Source organism: Giraffa tippelskirchi, chromosome 11, assembly GCF_054371585.1.
Source record: "Giraffa tippelskirchi isolate mGirTip1 chromosome 11, T2T-mGirTip1v1.2.pri, whole genome shotgun sequence".
NCBI lineage: Eukaryota > Metazoa > Chordata > Mammalia > Artiodactyla > Giraffidae > Giraffa > Giraffa tippelskirchi.
The window spans coordinates 22,239,398-22,257,490 of NC_137285.1; the positions used below are offsets into that span (position 1 = coordinate 22,239,398).

Below are 18,093 nucleotides of genomic sequence, written 5' to 3' on the forward strand. Positions count from 1 at the left end.
GTCACAATGAGTCAGACATGACTGAGAGACTGAACTGAACTGAACTGAACCTATATAATACTGTATATCAATAAAAACAAATAAATAAATAATTAGTGGTTCTCGATAAGAGCTTTAGGGACTCTTGGAGTCCCTAAGATTCTTTCATCATCATTGTCAATAGCAGCAGCAAAAATGTTATTCGCTTTTTCACTTTTGTTCTTTACTGTGTGTACTGTGGTATTTTCCAGAAGCTGTATGATATTGCAACAGATTGAATACAGAAACTGATATGAGAATCTAGCCATCTTCTGTTAAGCCAGACGTGAGAGACTGGCTAAAATGCAAAACTATACCACTCTTATCACCTTGCTTGTTTTGAAAAGTAGTCATTTTTAATTATATTAACACAAGGATTTATTGGGCTTTCCTAGTGACTCAGACCGGAGAAGGCAATGGCACCCCACTCCAGTACTCTTGCCTGGAAAATCCCATGGACGGAGGAGCCTGGTAGGCTACAGTCCATGGGGTCTCTAAGAGTCGGACACGACTAAGCAACTTCACTTTCCCTTTTCCCTTTCATTCACTGGAGAAGGAAATGGCAACCCACTCCAGTATTCTTGCCTGGAGAATCCCAGAGACGGCGGAGCCTGCTGGGCTGCCGTCTATGGGGTCACACAGAGTCGGACACTACTGAAGCGACTTAGCAGTAGCAGCCGCAGCAGCAGTGACTCAGACAGTAAAGAATCTGCCTGCATTGAGGGAGACCCAGGTTTAGTCCCTGGGTCAGGAAGATCCCCTGGAGAAAGGAATGGTAACCCACTCCAGTATTCTTGCTTAGAGAATCCCAAGGACAGAGGAGCCTGGCAGGCTACAGTCCATGGGGTTGCAAAGAGTTGCACAAGACTGAGCAACTAACACACACACACAAGGGTTAATTGCTACTTTTTTAATTGAGTTAATAATTTTTTTTAATTTCTCAAAAAAATCTGAAATAACTTTTGAAACTTGAATTCCACTGAGGCACAAGGAAATTCAGTGGTATTTGAACTGGGCTTGTATGATGTGCACCTCAGTTCAGCTCACCTTCAAAAAGGATGTTTTTCCTATATGGAAATAGAAGGCAGCTGGTCTTAAAGGTGATGGGGACTTGGCAGTGCCTGTCATTCATCAGTTCTGTGAGTCTGTGAGATTGCCAAGGTTCCTCCTGAAATTGGGAGACAGGAGGGAAGATTATCTCATGAAGGAAGTTTCTGGGCTTTTCATCCAGGGCTTCTTAATGCAGCTTCTACTGTAGAGTCCTCCCCACTTTCCCCTCCTCTATCCCTTAAAAAAATTATCTATTTATTTTTATTTACTTTTGGTTACACTGGGTCATCATTGCTGCATGCGGGCTTTCTCTAGTTGCAGAAAGCAGGGGCTACTCTCTAGTTGTGGCTTGCGGGCTTCTCATTGTGGTGCCTTCTGTTGTTGCAGTGCATGGGCCTTAGGGCTCACGGGCTCGGTAGTTGTGATGCATGGGCTTACATGCTCTGTGGCATGTGGGATCTTTCCAGACCAGGGATCAAACCTATGTCCCCTACATTGGCAGGTGGATTCTTAACTACTGGACTACCAGAGGAGTATCTCCACCCACCTCCCATCCCTTTTTTTTCTGGCCTAGACTTAACAGCTGTTGGCCAGTATTTTGACGTTTTCAACTTGCACCCTTTTGGACCAAGGTCCAGTATTTTGGGGGAAGGCAATGGCACGCCACTCCAGTACTCTTGCCTGAAAAATCCTATGGATGGAGGAGCCTGATAGGCTGCAGTCCATGGGGTCGCTAAGAGTCAGACACGACTGAGCGACTTCACTTTCACTTTTCATTTTCATGCATTGGAGAAGGAAATGGCAACCCACTCCAGTGTTCTTGCCTGGAGAATCCCAGGGATGGGGGAGCCTGGTGGGCTGCCATCTATGGGGTCGCACAGAGTCGGACACGACTGAAGAGACTTAGCAGCAGCAGCAGCCAGTATTTTGACGTTTTCAACTTGCACCCTTTTGGACCACCCTTTTGCACTAAGTTGATGTGGTCAACTTGCACCCTTTTGGACTCCTAGCTGGTAAGCTACCAAGATGAAAAGGAAAAGTACATTTGTGGCTTGATGAAAATTGATACTGGGTAGATATTTCCAATGCTTCTTACAGCATAAATTCAATAACTTAATTTTGGCAATTTCCTGTTGTGGGAAAAAAAAAAAAGCCATGAAGAGTCAGATTCTATATTGCATCAGGGCTAGATTGCAGGGCTAAAATCCATAGAATCAGATACAGCATTTCTATCACTGAGAATGTTAATAAAGCCCCTAAGAGGCTTTGCTGACCAGTAGATCCACAGACCCAGGGGTAGCAGCAGTTGTACGCCATTTGTATGTAAATTTTGCATATAATGGATATTGTGTCAGAAATTTTATTGCAATTAGAGCACAATGCACTGTAATGTTTGGGCTCAGATCCAAAGAAAAAGGACAGCCTACATGTATATGTGTACAAGAAAAACCCAGCTCATTCTTGTTTTCTGTAAGAAACTCAATCTCGAATCTCTGATCGCAATGGTTGAGCTTGGTTAAAAATACAACCATTACTCACAGGCTGAGGAATGAACTTTGAATGGAGAGGAAACATCTAAGCCTTGCCTTATTAAGAGTTCTTAGAATGCAGTGCCAATGTGTACTTTATCAGTGATGCCCCCAATGACTGTAAAAAGTGCTGTATGTGACTGAAGGACAGATATTTTGGGAGTTAATTATAGCTAGTCATAGAATAGGAAACATTGTTCTTTGCTTTTTTTGAGTCTATAAAAAGTGGACTGACATGAGGAAATCAAAAGATCAGGATTCAAGAATGTGGGTGTCATTTAGTTATATAATTAATTAGTTCCTAAATTAGTTGCATAATTAGTGTCACTTGAGGAAGGAGCCAATAGTGGCTGCCTCGTCTTTTTAAGAATTTCAGATCATACTCCAAACTGCATCATTAGTAGGATTTCCTTGCCTTGGCTGAACTCTTTTGTTAGTAATGTTGAAAGATTACATTTCATAGTACTGTGATGGAAGAAGAGAATGTGATAGACTGGCTTTTAGATACTGTTACCAGCATCTAAATCAAAGCACCTCCACTGTGACTGTGTGTTTTAATCTCTTCTTCCTCCTCCTTCTCCAAGTTGCCAGATTGGGAATTGCCTTAGAATCAGTTTCCAGTGCTACTGGATATAAGAGATATCTGATCTTCTTTTTAATTTTAGATGATAAAATCTCAGAATGTTGAGATAATCTTAAACCCAGTACACACTGCTGATGTCTATTTGAAATGCTTTCACTGCAAGTAGAGATAATTCAAGTGGCTTGACCTACTTGAGATCATGTTTGATTTTGCTCACATGGCAAGATGTCTGGATCTAGGCAACTTCTGGTGTCAGTGTTCCAAAATATTAGGCCTGCAATCTACCTGATGGGCTCTGACTTTCCCTCATGGTCACAGAATGGTTGCTGGAATTCCAAGCATCACAGCCATATTTAAGGCAAGAAGTTTCTCAGAAGGAGCCAACCCCTGATGTTTGTCTTATTTATCAGGAAAGGAAAGCAGTGCCAGTAGCCTTGCAGGTATCTGGTTTGGTCTCAATGTGGTCAACATAGCCCACCTTCCTCTTTGGTCCCCCTGACGGTGCCATCTCTGGGTTTGCAGGGCCCCTGTGGCCTCTCAAATCTTCCCAGTTCTTGGGGACCCATCTCCATCCTCACAGGAAGAACCAACCCCACAGACCCCATCCACACCTGCCAGACATATCTATCTCATCACCATCATTTTTCTGAAGCAGAAAATGAACACATGTAGCAAAATGCTAGAGCTCCTACTTCAGGGTGTTAGTAAACAAAATGCTGTTTTCAAAGACAAAACCATTTTTGGTCAGCCTGCCCATAACTCCAGAGGAAAAGGGGAAACATAAGATTGTCTTTCCCCAGGGACCAGCTCTTAACTCATAGTTCACCATCTGTTTAGAACCAAAGGGATATTTGGATACATTTTCCCATGAGCATACTGAAGAGAGTGCAGAAACAAAGACCTGACTGTGAAAGTCAGAGACAAAGACCAATGGAAAATCCTGGGAGACAGAAACAAGCTGTATTTAAGAGAACTTCCACCTGTGTGGTGGCAGCTCAGACACACAGAACAGCGGGAACCCTTGAGGGGGTGGGAGATGTCGACAAGGCTTGATGACAAAACAATGAATCATTGTGCTTGTGTAGCATGATGCTCCTCAATGTAATAGGTAATGTGCTCTATTTATTAATAGTTTGTCAGCACAGCTCAGTCCTACAGCTTCTTCTTTGTTTTTGATACTATACTTTTTTAATCCAAAATAATCATTGGAAATAAGTTATGATGACAAGGAAAAACACTGGTAAGAAAATTTATCAAAGATTTTGAAAAGAACAAAAGCGATTACTAGGTGCTCTTTCAGTATGGTTCTGGCATTCCAAAGAATGTTCTCGGTACTATCAGATTGTATAAAAATGTATACTGTGATTGCTCCTGTGTTGAATATACTAATTTACATCTCTACTATTTTATTTAATTCAAATTCCAATTTTTCACTGCTGACATATAAGAAAATAATTGAATTTTATATATTGACCCACTATCCTGCAACTTAGCTGTACTTGCTTATTCCTTCAGAGAATTCCCTGTCGATTATATGGCATTTTCTACATGGATAATTATGTCTTCTATAAGTAAAGAGAGTTTGATTTCTTTCTTTCCAATCTGTATACTTTTTAAATAATTTAAATTTAAATTAAATTTAAAATTTTCTTCATTTTTAAATTGATTCCTTGTTAATTGTGGTCTGAGAGGATAGTTTATATGATTTCTATTATTCTTATTTGATTTGTTAAGCTGTGTTTTATGGCTGAGAATATGTTTTGTTTTGGTGAGTATTTATGTGAGCTTGAAGAGTGTGTGTATGCTGCCATTGCTGGATGAAGTATTAGCCAGTTGGTTCAAGCCAATTGTGATGTTCAGGTCAACTATAACATTACTGATTTTTCTAGCTGTTAGATCTATCTGATCTGTCAATCACCTACAGCTTCCTCTGCTTCTTCTTCTTTACTTTTTGGCCACACTGTGCAGAAGGTGGGATCTTAGTTCCCTGACCAGGGATTAAACACACACCCCTTAGAGTGGAAGTGCAGAATCTTAACTGCTGAACCACCAGGGAAGCCCCAGTCCTACAGCTTCTGAATGGCTTCATGGCAGGCGTGTGAGGCTGGTATTCTTTGGCCTTTTATATCCAGATGATTTAACTAGACTTAAGGTGGCAAGTTACTTGGGTTCACATTTGCTGTAGAGAAGATTCTGAAAACAGTATTTTTTAGATGTATCACTATTGTTATCACCGTGTTTTGCGGCACAGAGTGGAGGACTGAAACGCAAACATTAGGAATGGTTAGAGAGATGAAGCAGGATATATAATTTGACACGCAAAGCTGGGGTCACGGCAGCTATGGAGTCATTGGCCCCTTGTGCTTACACTTGTCATCTTGCTTCTTGAACATCTGGGTACCTCCTGGCTCTTACTAAGACTGAAAATATCTCATGACTTCAAAATAGTAACCCAGGTGAACTTTGAGTTTCTGGTGGACATCTCTTCTCTGTCTAGAAGGTCATTCTTGGAGTTGAGGGGGCTCACCTGGAAGCAAGTGGAAAAAAATGTGATTGATGATAGCTTCACATCAAAGCATCCAACAGCCAAAATGAGTTGTGGTCCCTGTTGCAAAAGCCATCTACAGAATCCTCTTGTCTTTCCCATTCACTGAAAGCATTTCTAGGGGCTGCTCAAGTGATCAGCCCAATGGGCTAAACCTGCTTTAAAATTAGTGTCAATTCACAGGTCATTCAGTTTGGGGTTTGGTGCTTATCACCATATATTTTGTAACAATCTCTTATCTGTTTCTCTAGGCTGTAAGCACTTTTAAATTCCCAGTGTTGGAAACAAAGTAATGCTTAATAAACTATTTTGTGTAAACGACTCACTAACTGAACGAATGAATGAGGAATTGCATGATGGGTAGAGCTTGCCTTTTCCAGTGGGTATAAACAGAGACGCTACATTCTTAGAAGACCAAAGCAGACACCATCCAGAGTTGTCTTCTGCCTCCTTTTCAAGTTTTATTTCTAAAGGAGAAAGTGACCAAGCAGTCTAATGCTTCCTATTTTGAGATCCATATTCAGTTCAACATCCATTACAGCTACTGAAAGAGACTGGAAAACTGCCACCTCATTTAAACTGTGTCACTTTGGGGAATCTCTGCTGCTGAACAGTTTCAAAACTTGAGAGAAAGATACAGGGGAAAGAGCCTTTACTTCTGTAGCTTGCTTTCAGTTGCAAAAGATAGGATACTTGGTTAATAGTGGTTGAAAAAAGAGGAGATTATTATCTCTTATAAGTCCAGAGGTGAGTAGTTCCATGGTTGGTTAATTCTGCAGCCAAGTTAATTCTGCCATCCAGTGGCTTTCTGTGCCTTTTCATTCAACCACGTCAGTAGGCTGACTCCCCCATGATCTCAAGATGTCTGCAGAGCCTCCAGACATCACGAATACACAGTCATTTCAGCAAGAGGGGACCTTGTCTTCATGCAACTCATTTTAATTATGGAAGAAAAATCTTTCCCACAATATGAAAATTAGCTTTGAAAATAACTCAGTTTGGTTATTTCTTAATTTGTTGCCTGGACAATAATGTTGTTACTGACATTTCTGCATTCCTGCCCAATAAATACCTGTAAATTTTTAATATGTATTTTATTTGATTACATGACAGATTGAGTTATAATATTTTAAAAAGAAAAAAATAATGCAAATAGTTATCATCATTTTGGTTTGTGAGGATGAATTCTAATATTCTTAACCTGGGATAGAAGGTTATGTGAGGGGGGAAAAATTTTTTACCAAAGTAACAAAGATATGAGACCTTTTAAACATTTTAGTCTTTTTTTCTGTTTCTTCCTGTTACTTATTTGAGCCCACCTGGGCTGTGAAAGTGAAAGTGAAGTTGCTCTGTCATGTCCGACTCTTTGCGACCCCATGGACTGTAGCCTATCAGGCTTTTCCGTCCATGGAATTTTCCAGACAAGAGTACTGGAGTGGGTTGCCATTTCCTTCTCCAGGGGATCTTCCCAACCCAGGGATCAAACTAGGGTCTCCCGTATTGCAGGCAGACACTTTACCGTCTGAGCCACCAGGGAAGCCCCACCTGTGCTATAAGAAGTGCTTTTTTTTTTCCTTTTGATTTATATTTCATGCCTGGCTAATATCCTTGTAAAATCCACTTTGAGATGTGAATAAATAATTGCCTCTTTTTGTTGGTTATTGTTGGATGATGCTATCAAGTGAGATGTCATGTCTGCTCACAGAATGAATGTATTGGGCTGCAAACTGGGTGGATATGAACTTATTCCCAAGAGAGCACAGCATGAAAATTGCGATCTCTGCATTTTATCAACCCTGGGTGCAGTGTAGTTTCAACAATACAGTAAATGCCCTAAAGAACTTTTTCAATGTGAGGGTGGTCATGGATGAGAATTTCCTACATTTCCTGCTCTTCTTTTTTATCTGTAAACCTGAAATTTATCTTAAAAAATAAAATCTACTAATTAAAAAAGGTGTTTATAAGAAAAGACTTAGTGGATTCTGTTGTAAAAGAAAAAAAAAAGCCTCTTTATTTGAAATATTTTTAGACACTCTTATTGTGAAGAAATGTGAGTGATGGAAGTGTAAACCATGTAGTGAAGGGCAGTGTTGCCAAAGTGGAAGAGATGAGAGAAAGACAGCAAGCAAGACTCAGGAGTGTTCTGACAGGTAACATGGGACCAAAGAAGACGCAGGCCACCCACGGGACTTGTCCTGTGGAGAACCCGTGACACCAGCTGGCACGTACAGGGCTGTGTGTCCTGAATGATTGATGTCTGTGTCATTGGGAAGCAACTCTCAGGGGAAATAAACACCTTCTTATGTGGCCAGAAACATCATACAGAGCCTGCCTTGACCTTAACAGTGAAAAGCTCAGCGGTCCACCCCAGGAAGAAGAGTTTGTGCTTCTTTATGGTCTGGAAGAATAGCAGAGCCCTAAGTAAAGTTTTCTTGTTTAATTTTTGGCTGTGCTGCGTCTTTGTTGCTGCGTGCTGGCTTTTTTCTCGCTGCAGCAAGTAGGGGCTGCTTTCACTGTGATGATTTATCTGGTTGTGGAGCAAGGGCTCTAGCGTGCACAGGCTTCAGTAGTTGCACCTCGTGGGCTCTAAGGCGTGGGCTCAGTAGTTGTGGCGCATGAGCTTAGTTGCTCCTTTACATGTGGAATTTTCCTGGCCAAGGGATGGAACCCACGTCCCCTGCACTTTTTTTGCAGGTGGATAATAACCAATAGACCACCACTGAAATCCTAGATTTTTTTTTTTAAAGATCCCACCCACTTTATCCTATTATAATCCCAACTCAAGTTACCATTAAGATCAAAGGCACATTCTCCCAGGGAGGAGGGTGTCCTCCTTAGAAATCCAAAACCTTTTCAAGGGGTTCTATTTGCATACTTCCATGTATTAATCCAGATAAAACTTTTGAAACAATTGAGCAGTGGCTAGGGTCACATTACTGATCAATTTGAGACACATTGCTTTTTGTGCAATGCTGCTGCTGCTAAGTCGCTTCAGTCATGTCCGACTCCGTGCGACCCCATAGACGGCAGCCCACCAGGCTCCGCCGTCCCCGGGATTCTCCAGGCAAGAATACTGGAGTGGGTTGCCATTTCCTTCATTCCTTTGTGCAATGAGAGAGCATTAATAGTGGCTGGTATGGAGATGGATGGGCTTCTCCGGTGGCTCAGATGGTAAAGAATCCACCTGCAATGCAGGAGACCTGGGTTTGATCCCTGGGTCAGGAAGATCCCCTGGGGAAGGGAATGGCAATCCACTCCAGTATTCTTGCCTGGGAAATCCCATGGACAGAGGAGCCTGGTGGGCTACAGTCATTGGGGTTGCAAAGAGTTGGACACGACTTAGTGACTAACACACACACACACACAGATATATAGTCTTTGGGAGAGGAGCTTCTGGGGAGAGCAGGCCTGGAAGATAGAGCTACTTTCAGGAGATTAATCAGTCACTTACTAAGGTTGGTGTAATTTTTAGGAACAGCTAGATGCAGATGCCAGAGAAGGCAATGGCACCCCTCTCCGGTGCTCTTGCCTGGGAAACCCCATGGACAGAGGAGCCTGGTAGGCTGCAGCCCATGGGGTCACGAAGAGTTGGACACGACTGAGTGACTTCACTTTCACTTTTCACTTTCATGCACTGGAGGAGGAAATGGCAACCCACTCCAGTATTCTTGCCTGGAGAATCCCAGGGACGGAGGAGCCTGGTGGGCTGCCGTCTATGGGGTCGCACAGAGTCGGACACGACTGACGCGACTTAGCAGCAGCAGCAGCAGATGCAGATGCCACTATGTTTAACATGAAGAATGTGACTTCCTTGGTGGTCCAGTGGCTAAGACGCCATACTTCCAATGTAGTAGACCCAGGGTTAGATCTCTGGTCAGGGAATTAAGATCCTGCATGCTGTTTGGCCAAAAGTAAATAAATGAACATTAAAAAGAAGCAAACAAGGAAAACCTCAAACAGCCCCAGAGGTGACACAGATTACTAAAAAAGATGAGACTCAGGAGGTCGTGTGAGGGGTTTGGATGGATTCCAAGCAGTACGAGCCCTGTGCTGAGAAGAGGCTTGAGGTAACATCACTGGTGACCCTCCCACATAGGAATCCAGATTGAGAACACTCATGCTGACAAACTCATAGATTTCTGGTGAAGATCAAGAGAATTAATCCTGAGAAATCAGTGTCTGGCACAATGAAGTCACTCAGTGCATGCTGGTTTTATTCTCTTCTGCATCCTCTGTTCACCCTTTATCCTTTCTCCCACCTGCCAGACATAGAGACATGGGTGCCTATGGCATGGTTCCAGCTCCACGCTGACCTCCGGATCTCTGAGATATTAGAAATGATCTCACCAGGGACGGGCCCTGCTTGTTCTGCCACCTGGGACATTTCCTCTGGAGGACGTTCCCACCCTGGAGGACAGAGTGTCCCATTCTGTCGTGATGGGCTCTGCTACTCTCAGACAGATTACTTATACAGAGGGTTCATGTTGTACACACATTTAACAGTCACCCGTTTAGTTTAGAGCACTTATGAGAAAGAGAGACTGAAATAATAAGGTAGATACTATGCAGATGATTCTCACCACCGTCCATTCTAGAGGCGTCTGCTATAGAGTAAGTGTAGGGTAGAGAAGTGACTCTGTTCTTCCCCTGTTTAGTTTCAGTTTGTCCAGCAAGTTCACGGCCCTCTAATCTCTTCACGTGTGATTCTGGTGTTTGTAGGTCTACAAATAAGCTAGTGACCGAAAACTAGTCCTAAAAAGACTTCCCAGGTGGCACTAGTGGTAAAGAACCTGCCTGCTAATGCAGGAGATAGAAGAGATACAGGTTCGATCCCTGGGTCAGGAAGATCCCCTGGAGGAGGGCACAGCAACCCACTCCAGTATTCTTGCCTGGAGAATCCCCTGGATAGAGGAACTTGGAGGGCTACAGTCCATAGGGTTGCAAAGAGTTAGACATGACTAACTCGACTTAGTATGCATACACAGTTCTGAAAAAAAAATCAATGGTTCTTTCCTAATAAAAGCTACATATTAGGTGCTTTATGTCTGGTTTAAGAGATATTCAACGGAATTTAAATACTAGCACTTTTTCACCTAATGCACACCTAAAGGTTAAATTCTCATAAAAGATGCAAATCCATTCTACTACCTTTCCAAGACTTTCTAAGAATTTGACATGTTTTTAAAAATTGAGAAGGTGATACTTCCTAACAGAAGTTAATATGTATGACTTTCCAATGGGGATCATTTGTCTAATAGGAAACTTAACAGGGTTTTGTAGAGATAGGAGATAAGTCAAGGTTCAAGTCTCAAATAGGTGCAGCTCTTAAACAACCAGGGAAGGAAAGCAAAACCATCGCTGTTAAGAAACAAAGCAGAAGTGGAAGCAAATAGAAAAAAAAAAAATGATAGCTACTTTCAACCATGCTATGGGTTCAGCCTGGTTGAAGTGAACCCATAGTTGAACTCAACCATGCTAGCCTTAGAAACAAAGTATTTTCTCCCAAGTAGAAACTGTGTTTTTACATTTTAAAAAAATTATGAATTACTTTAACTATACTTAAATATGCACAAACATCCTTTTATACAACATCTAGATTTGTTATAGATGAACATTTTACCTTCCTGGCTTCAGAAATTTCTTTTAGAGGCAGAAAATTTTAGCGATATAGTTGACAGGAAGGAAGGGTCCTGTGAGGAACTAAGCCTTATATTGTGGTGTGAAAGGCCATTCTGGACATAGGCTGGGGGGTCAGCTGGCAGATTAATTTGGTTTTGCTTCCCCTTCTTGTAGCACTAGCAGCCGGGCAGGGTAGTGAGGCCATTCCCACTGCTGTTGGCAACCCAAATCAATTCACCGAGGCCACCGCACCCGAAGAACAAGCCCTACTATCTTTCTATTCTGGCTGTTTTAATTTTATTTTTTTGAAACATAGTTGATTTACAATGTTGTGCCAATCTCTATTGTACATATATGCCAGTTATATATATGTATATAAATATATATATATATATGGACATTCTTTTTTTTAACATTCTTTTCCATGATGTTTTATCACAGGTTATTGAGTATAATTCCCTGTACTATACAATAGGACCTTGTAGTTTATCCTATATTTCGAATGTTTTAATTTCAGTTCTCATGCTACTTTCACATCAGGTAGGACAGATAAGACAATGAAGATTCATAGACATTTGGTTTAGGAGATTCGTTACATAAATGAGCCAAAATGGTCCCTGTATATAGGCCTTCCGTCGCCCACTTCACATCTAAACTCATTAGGTAAAAAGCCTGTTGGCACCCAAATCAAATTTCTATACATGCAGTTGTTTTAAATATAACCCAAATAAACAGATTATTTAAAATTCAATTTTTATTTTTTAATCAAAATATGGTTGATTTACAATGTTGTGTAAATTGCTGCTGTACGGTTATACAGTTAGATATAACCCAAATAAGATTTAAAAATTTTTTTTAATTTTTTTATTGGAGTATAGTTGAATTACAATGTTGTGTTAATTATTACTGTGCAGCAAAGTAACTCAGTTAAATATATATATATACATTCTTTTTCGTATTCCTTTCCGGTATTATTTATCACAGGATATTGGATATAGTTCACTGTGTTCTACAATAGGACCTTGTTGTTAGTCTGTTGTATATGTGCCAGTTTGCAGGTGCTAATCCCAAACTCCCAATCTATCCCTCTCCCACCTCCACCCCTTTGGCAAGCAGCAGTCTATTCTCTGTTTCTGTTTCATAGATAGGTTCATTTGTGTCATATTTTAGAGTCCACATATAACTGATATTATACGGTATTTGTCTTTGTCTTTCTGACTGACTTCACTGAGTATGATAATCTCCAGTTGCATCCATGTTGCTACAAAAGACATTATTTCATTCTTTTTTATGGCTGGGTAGTTTTTCATTGTATATAGGTACCCCATCTTTATCCATTCATCTGTCGATGGACATTTAGGTTGTTTCTATGACTTGGCTGTTGTGAGCAGCGTTGCTGTGAACATAGGGTTGCCTGTATCTTTTTGAATTACAGTTTTGTCTGGATATATGCCCAGGAGTGGAGTTTCTGGATCATATAGGAGTTCTGTTTTCAGTTTTCCGAGGAACCTACATACTGTTCACCGTAGGAGGGTTCCCTTTTCTCCACACCCTCTCCAGAATTTCTTATCAAATAAACAGATTTTTAGCCACTTAAAGCCTGCGTGCTTTGCCTAACTCATGAAATGGCAGTCAACATCTGCCAGCCATAGATAAGACCCTCAGCCACTGCTGCCCTTAGGAGCTCTCTGACTCAGTGATTCCTGCCAGGTGCTGAGAGACAGCACCTAGAAATGTGAGGTCCTTTCCAACTCCCCTCCCTCTCAGCCTCCTCTCCTTCTGACTGGTGGGCCCCCTACCTCGGCAGGCAGGCGGGTCCCCTGCTGCAATCTCATCCAAGTTGCACCCAAATAAACCCACTGTGTGCTGCTGCCATCTCGTGGTTACATATTCACTCCATCAGCCCCAAATCCCTGGGACACACTTCAGAAATGGATGGATACTGAGTGACAGAGCCCAAGGCTTCTTACAGTCCCTCTTTTATGAGTAATTCAGGTGGCTCTTCTGATAAATTCATCGTTTGTCTGTTACACACTCTCCTCCCGAACACCTCCGTTATCTTGTTCTCAGTCATGTCCGACTCTTTGTGACCCCGTGGACTATATGGTCCATGGAATTCTCCAGGCCAGAATTCTAGAGTGGGTAGCCTTTCTCTTCTCCAGGGGATCTTCCCAACCCAGGGATTGAACCCAGCTCTCCTGCATTGCAGGCAGATTCTTTACCAGCTGAGCCACAAGGGAAGCCCAAGAATACTGGAGTGGGTAGCCTATTTCTTCTCCAGCAGATCTTCCTGATCCGGGAATCGAATAGGGGTCTCCTGCACTGCAGGCAGATTCTTTACCAGCTGAGCTACTAGGAAAGCCCATTTTGTGCTTACCTGAGACTAACTAACCCTCCTGGGGCCCCCCGCCTAATTTCTTACTTCCAACATGACCTTGTAATGTAGTGTCACTTGGAAGAGGAGGATGCATAAGAGCTTGGGTTCTGGGCATTGGTGACCCTGAAGTTCAGGCAGGTTGGAACCTCCATCCGCATCAGGTAAACCATTCTCCCTCTCCTTGGCTCACATCACTCTGGAGGTCACAGGAGAGCAAACTCGTAGCTTTCTACTTGTCATCATGTTATTACAGCGTCTCACTGGCCAAGAGTCGACCTGCAAGACTGACTGAAAACCTGTTGTTTTTTTCTCACTGAATCAAACACATGGTCCCTCCTCCAGCACATTCTGCCTCATTCAGAGCCATGTCTCCATTTCCACTTTTCTCAGCTTGTAACCATGAATCAACGGGGGAACAGCAATTGGTAGATGATTCTAGAGCTTCTTTGGGGCCAAGGCTATTAGTTAATGTTTACATTGGTGTAGAATTTGAAGGAACCCTTTCCACTGGGGTCGAGCTACTTGCTGCTCACATGCAAGTTATTTACCAAGAAAGGTCTGGACCATGATTTTATGAAATCCAATCTAGAGCTGTCACAGAAGAACTTAACGTTACCAGTTATTTAAAACAGTGTGCTAATGCAAGTGGTGAATGGCATTAACATGAAACCAGTTGAACTCCTTCTGACCTCTGGGACGTCCTGGCTGAGAAAGAAATGGGGTGGACTTTGGACAGCTGCAAAGGTGATGGAGGGTCAGATTCAAGTTTTTTGGGGTTCATCATGTCAAATGTCTCCTCGGTGAAGTCATGAACCATGACTTTGGCTTTTGGATTTAGGGAAGAGCATAAGTCAGAGGTGGTATAAGGGATAATGTGCTTCCTAGGTGGTACTAGTGATAAAGAACCCACCTGCCAAATACAGGAGACAAGACATTAGATCCCTGGGTCAAGAAGATCCCCTGGAGGAGGGCATGGCAACCTATTCCAGTATTCTTGCCTGGGAAATCCCATGGGCCGAGGAGCCTGGCAGGCTACAGCTCATAGGGTTGCACAGAGTCAACTCGACGGAAGTGACTTAGCACGCACGCATGATAATGTTATCATTGCTTCACATTGATGTCATGACTTTTTTTTAAATGCCCTTAAACAGATGACAAGCCTCCCAGCATCTTATATTGTCCTTGTATTCTTGCCGTCTAGCACAGAGGCTGCCACATACAAGGTGCTCAGTGACCAATGCAGAATTAACCACAGTCTGTTTTTCGGAATTAAACGCAAAGTATGTATCCGCCATCCTTCATGTTTTATGGCCTGCAGCACACTGGGTAATTTTGCTGTTGCTCTAATATCTTCTTGTATAAAGCAGTCAATTGCCCTGTGCCTGGCTCGGAATATATTGCTCATTAAATTGAGTTCCAGACAAGATGGCAAGGGTATTAGCCCGATGCTTCAAAGTAGCAGGAAGCCTCAAGGGCATAGTGTAATTATTCGTTTGCTAAATAACACACACACACAACGGCTTAATTACAGTATTTTCAGCAAAAAAGAATTGTGGTGATTTCCACATCAGAGTATCTCATTAATGAGATTTGCTAACTGTTATTGGCAATATTCTAAAATGCCCTTTTGTTTTAAATCGTTTCCTAAATGGCTAATGTTGTTGGTGGGAGAAGAAAAGTCCCCCAAACCTCTCATGGAAGTGAAATGTTAGCGATTCAGAAAATCCTCAATGTTAATTTCTTCCCGGGTGGCAAGACTCGATGGTGTGAAAAAAATGCATTTTTGACATCTCTCTGTGTTTCCACATTATCAGCATTGAAGTTATCACAGAGAAAGGACCCAAATGCAAGGATTCTTCCCCCAAGAGTTCAACCCAAGCACTTTAAAGGTCAAGGGTCACGCCTTTTTATCCCAGCTTGCTGCTAGTGATCTGTGCGACCCTAGTCAAGATACTTTGATTTTTCTTTTTTTGGATGTGGACCATTTTTAAAGTCTCTATTGAATTCGTTACAATATTGTTTCTGTTTTGTGTTTTGTTTTTTTTTTTGCCTCCAGGCATGTGGGATCTTGGCTCTCCCACCAGGGATGGACCATGCACTCTCTGAGTTGGAAGATGAAATCTTAAACCTGGACCATCAGGGAAGTACCCCCATCAAGATACTTACCATTTCTGGGCCCCAGTCTACTCATCTAGGTTGTAACTAGGTTCCTTCACCGATTCAACAAATATTTCTGGATTGTTCCAGACTCTTCTGGACACTAGGAATGCAGCACAGATGGAAGGGCTTCTGATTTCCAGGAGCTATTTTCTAGCAGAAAAGAAAGACAATAAGCTTGTAACTGAATGTATGTCTGAGATAGTCCAAGCTAAGTATAATTTTATTAGGCAAATGAAATTGGGTAATTCCACTGAGAAATACTTGGGTGGGTGTTCCTGCTATGAGGAGGGTGGCCAGAGAAAGCTTCTTGAGTATGCTGGCCTACTAGCAGAAATTTGAATGATAAGAGGGAGTCAGATTTAGAGATTTCAGAAGAAGAACATTCCAGGAGGAGGGAGTAAATAAGATCGGAACTGGGACAGGAGTTCTTTGATAACTTAAAGTGACTCTGAGCAATCAAATTCAATGGTTTCTACACAGAGCATTTCAAAACAGTGTCTCATCTCTTCCCCAGGTTAGTCAGTGATATCCTAGGTCATCCATTTCCATGGGTTTTATTTTCTTGTCTTTATGTGGGTTTAGCTTTTTCATTCTTCATTAAATGTGTGTGTGTGTGTGTGTGTGTGTGTGTGTGTGTGTGTAGGTTTTTAAGCTCAGCTTCCTGGACTCCATTTACATCAGTCTTTCTTTTTAAAAACTTTTTATTTTGTATTGGGGTACAGCCAATTAACAATGTTGTGATAGCTTCAGGTGGACAGTGAAGGGACTAAGTCATACATATACATGTATCCATTCTCCCCCAAACTCCTCTCCCATCCAGGTTGCCACGTGTCATTGAGCAGAGTTCCCTGTGCTATACAGTAGGTATATCCATTGGTTACAGTTGGTTATCCATTTTAAATGTAGCAGTGTGTACTTGTCCATCCCAAACTTAACTGTCACCCCTGGCAACCATAAGTTGGTTCTCTAAGTCTATGAGTCTCTTTCTGTTTTGCATTTATATTTGTATCATTCTTTATTTGGCAATACCCACCCCTCTTAGTTACGTACTGCAAACAGAACAAGAAAATTCTTCCAATCAAACCTTCCTAGTTGGTTTACAACATTGTTAGTTTCAGGTGTTTCAGCAAAATGATTCAGTTATACATATATATATATTTCTTTTTCAGATTCTTTTCTCTTATAGGTTATTACAAAATATTGAGTAGAGTTCCCTGTGCTATACAGCCCTTGTTGGTTATCTATTTTATATGTGGTAGTATGTATCTGTTAATCCCCAAATCCTAATCTATCCCTCCCCCACTTTCCCCTTTGGTAATCATGAATTCGTTTTCTATGTCTGTGGGTCTATTTCTGTTTTGTAAAGAAGTTCATTTGTATCATTTCTTTTACATTCCATGTGTAAATGATATATAATAGACACCATATGGGATGCAATGCAGTGATTTTATATATGTATATGTTGCAAAATAATAGTTTATATTCTTGGGCCCCTTCACCTGTTTCCCCCACCTTCCAGTTCCCCACCTCTGGCAACCGTCAATCTGTTTTCTGTTTCTGTGAGTTTGGTTTTTTTTCAGATTCTACAAGTGGAATTATTCAGCCAGAACAAAAGGAAACGCTGCTGTTTGCAACAATGTGGATGAACTCTATTTTTTGCTTTTGTTTCTCTTTTTTATCATTTCTTTTGCTGATGAGGTCGGGTGTGGAGATCTGTACACTGTTCCTTAGGTTATTTCATGAAAACTACCAACTAAACTTAATAAAGCCCCATTTCTGATAAATGGGTTTGTTAACAACTTCCATAAAAAGGAATGAGTTTAATTGCTTCAACTTAGAAAGGAAATTTAAGGGAACAGGATCTAATAAATTTGCACTAATTTATTCCTGCCTTGTGAATTAAGAGCATAAAGTGAGTAGCTTGGTAATCCCTTGACAGACTAATAAATGAGAACCAGATTTTTTAAAATGGAAAATTGATATAATTAGAAAGCTATTAGCTTTTTCTCCCACTCCAACATCACAGAATAAGTAAGCCACAGGGGATCTGTCCTTCAAAATAATTAAATTTCCAAATTAGTTTTTTGGTTTTAAGAATGATCTGATTTAATCATTTTGTTAAGTCAAAATATATAACTGCATATTTAGTGGTCTGTTTCCTGCTTTTTCCCTCCCTGTAATTTTGGGAGCTCCAAAGCATGCATCCAGGGAT

The 18,093-nt window shown here is 41.4% G+C and overlaps 1 long non-coding RNA gene across 1 annotated transcript in view; it reads left to right on the forward strand.

The window, feature by feature from the left end:
• The window catches only part of LOC145526013 (uncharacterized), a 30,042-nt gene extending 12,377 nt beyond the window's left edge, over positions 1-17,665 (forward strand). The window contains exons 3-5 of the long non-coding RNA XR_014068592.1: positions 15,778-15,865; positions 16,702-16,741; positions 17,462-17,665. This is a non-coding gene — a long non-coding RNA (uncharacterized LOC145526013). The remainder of the gene's footprint in view (positions 1-15,777; positions 15,866-16,701; positions 16,742-17,461) is intronic.
• The last annotated feature ends 428 nt before the right edge of the window (positions 17,666-18,093 follow it).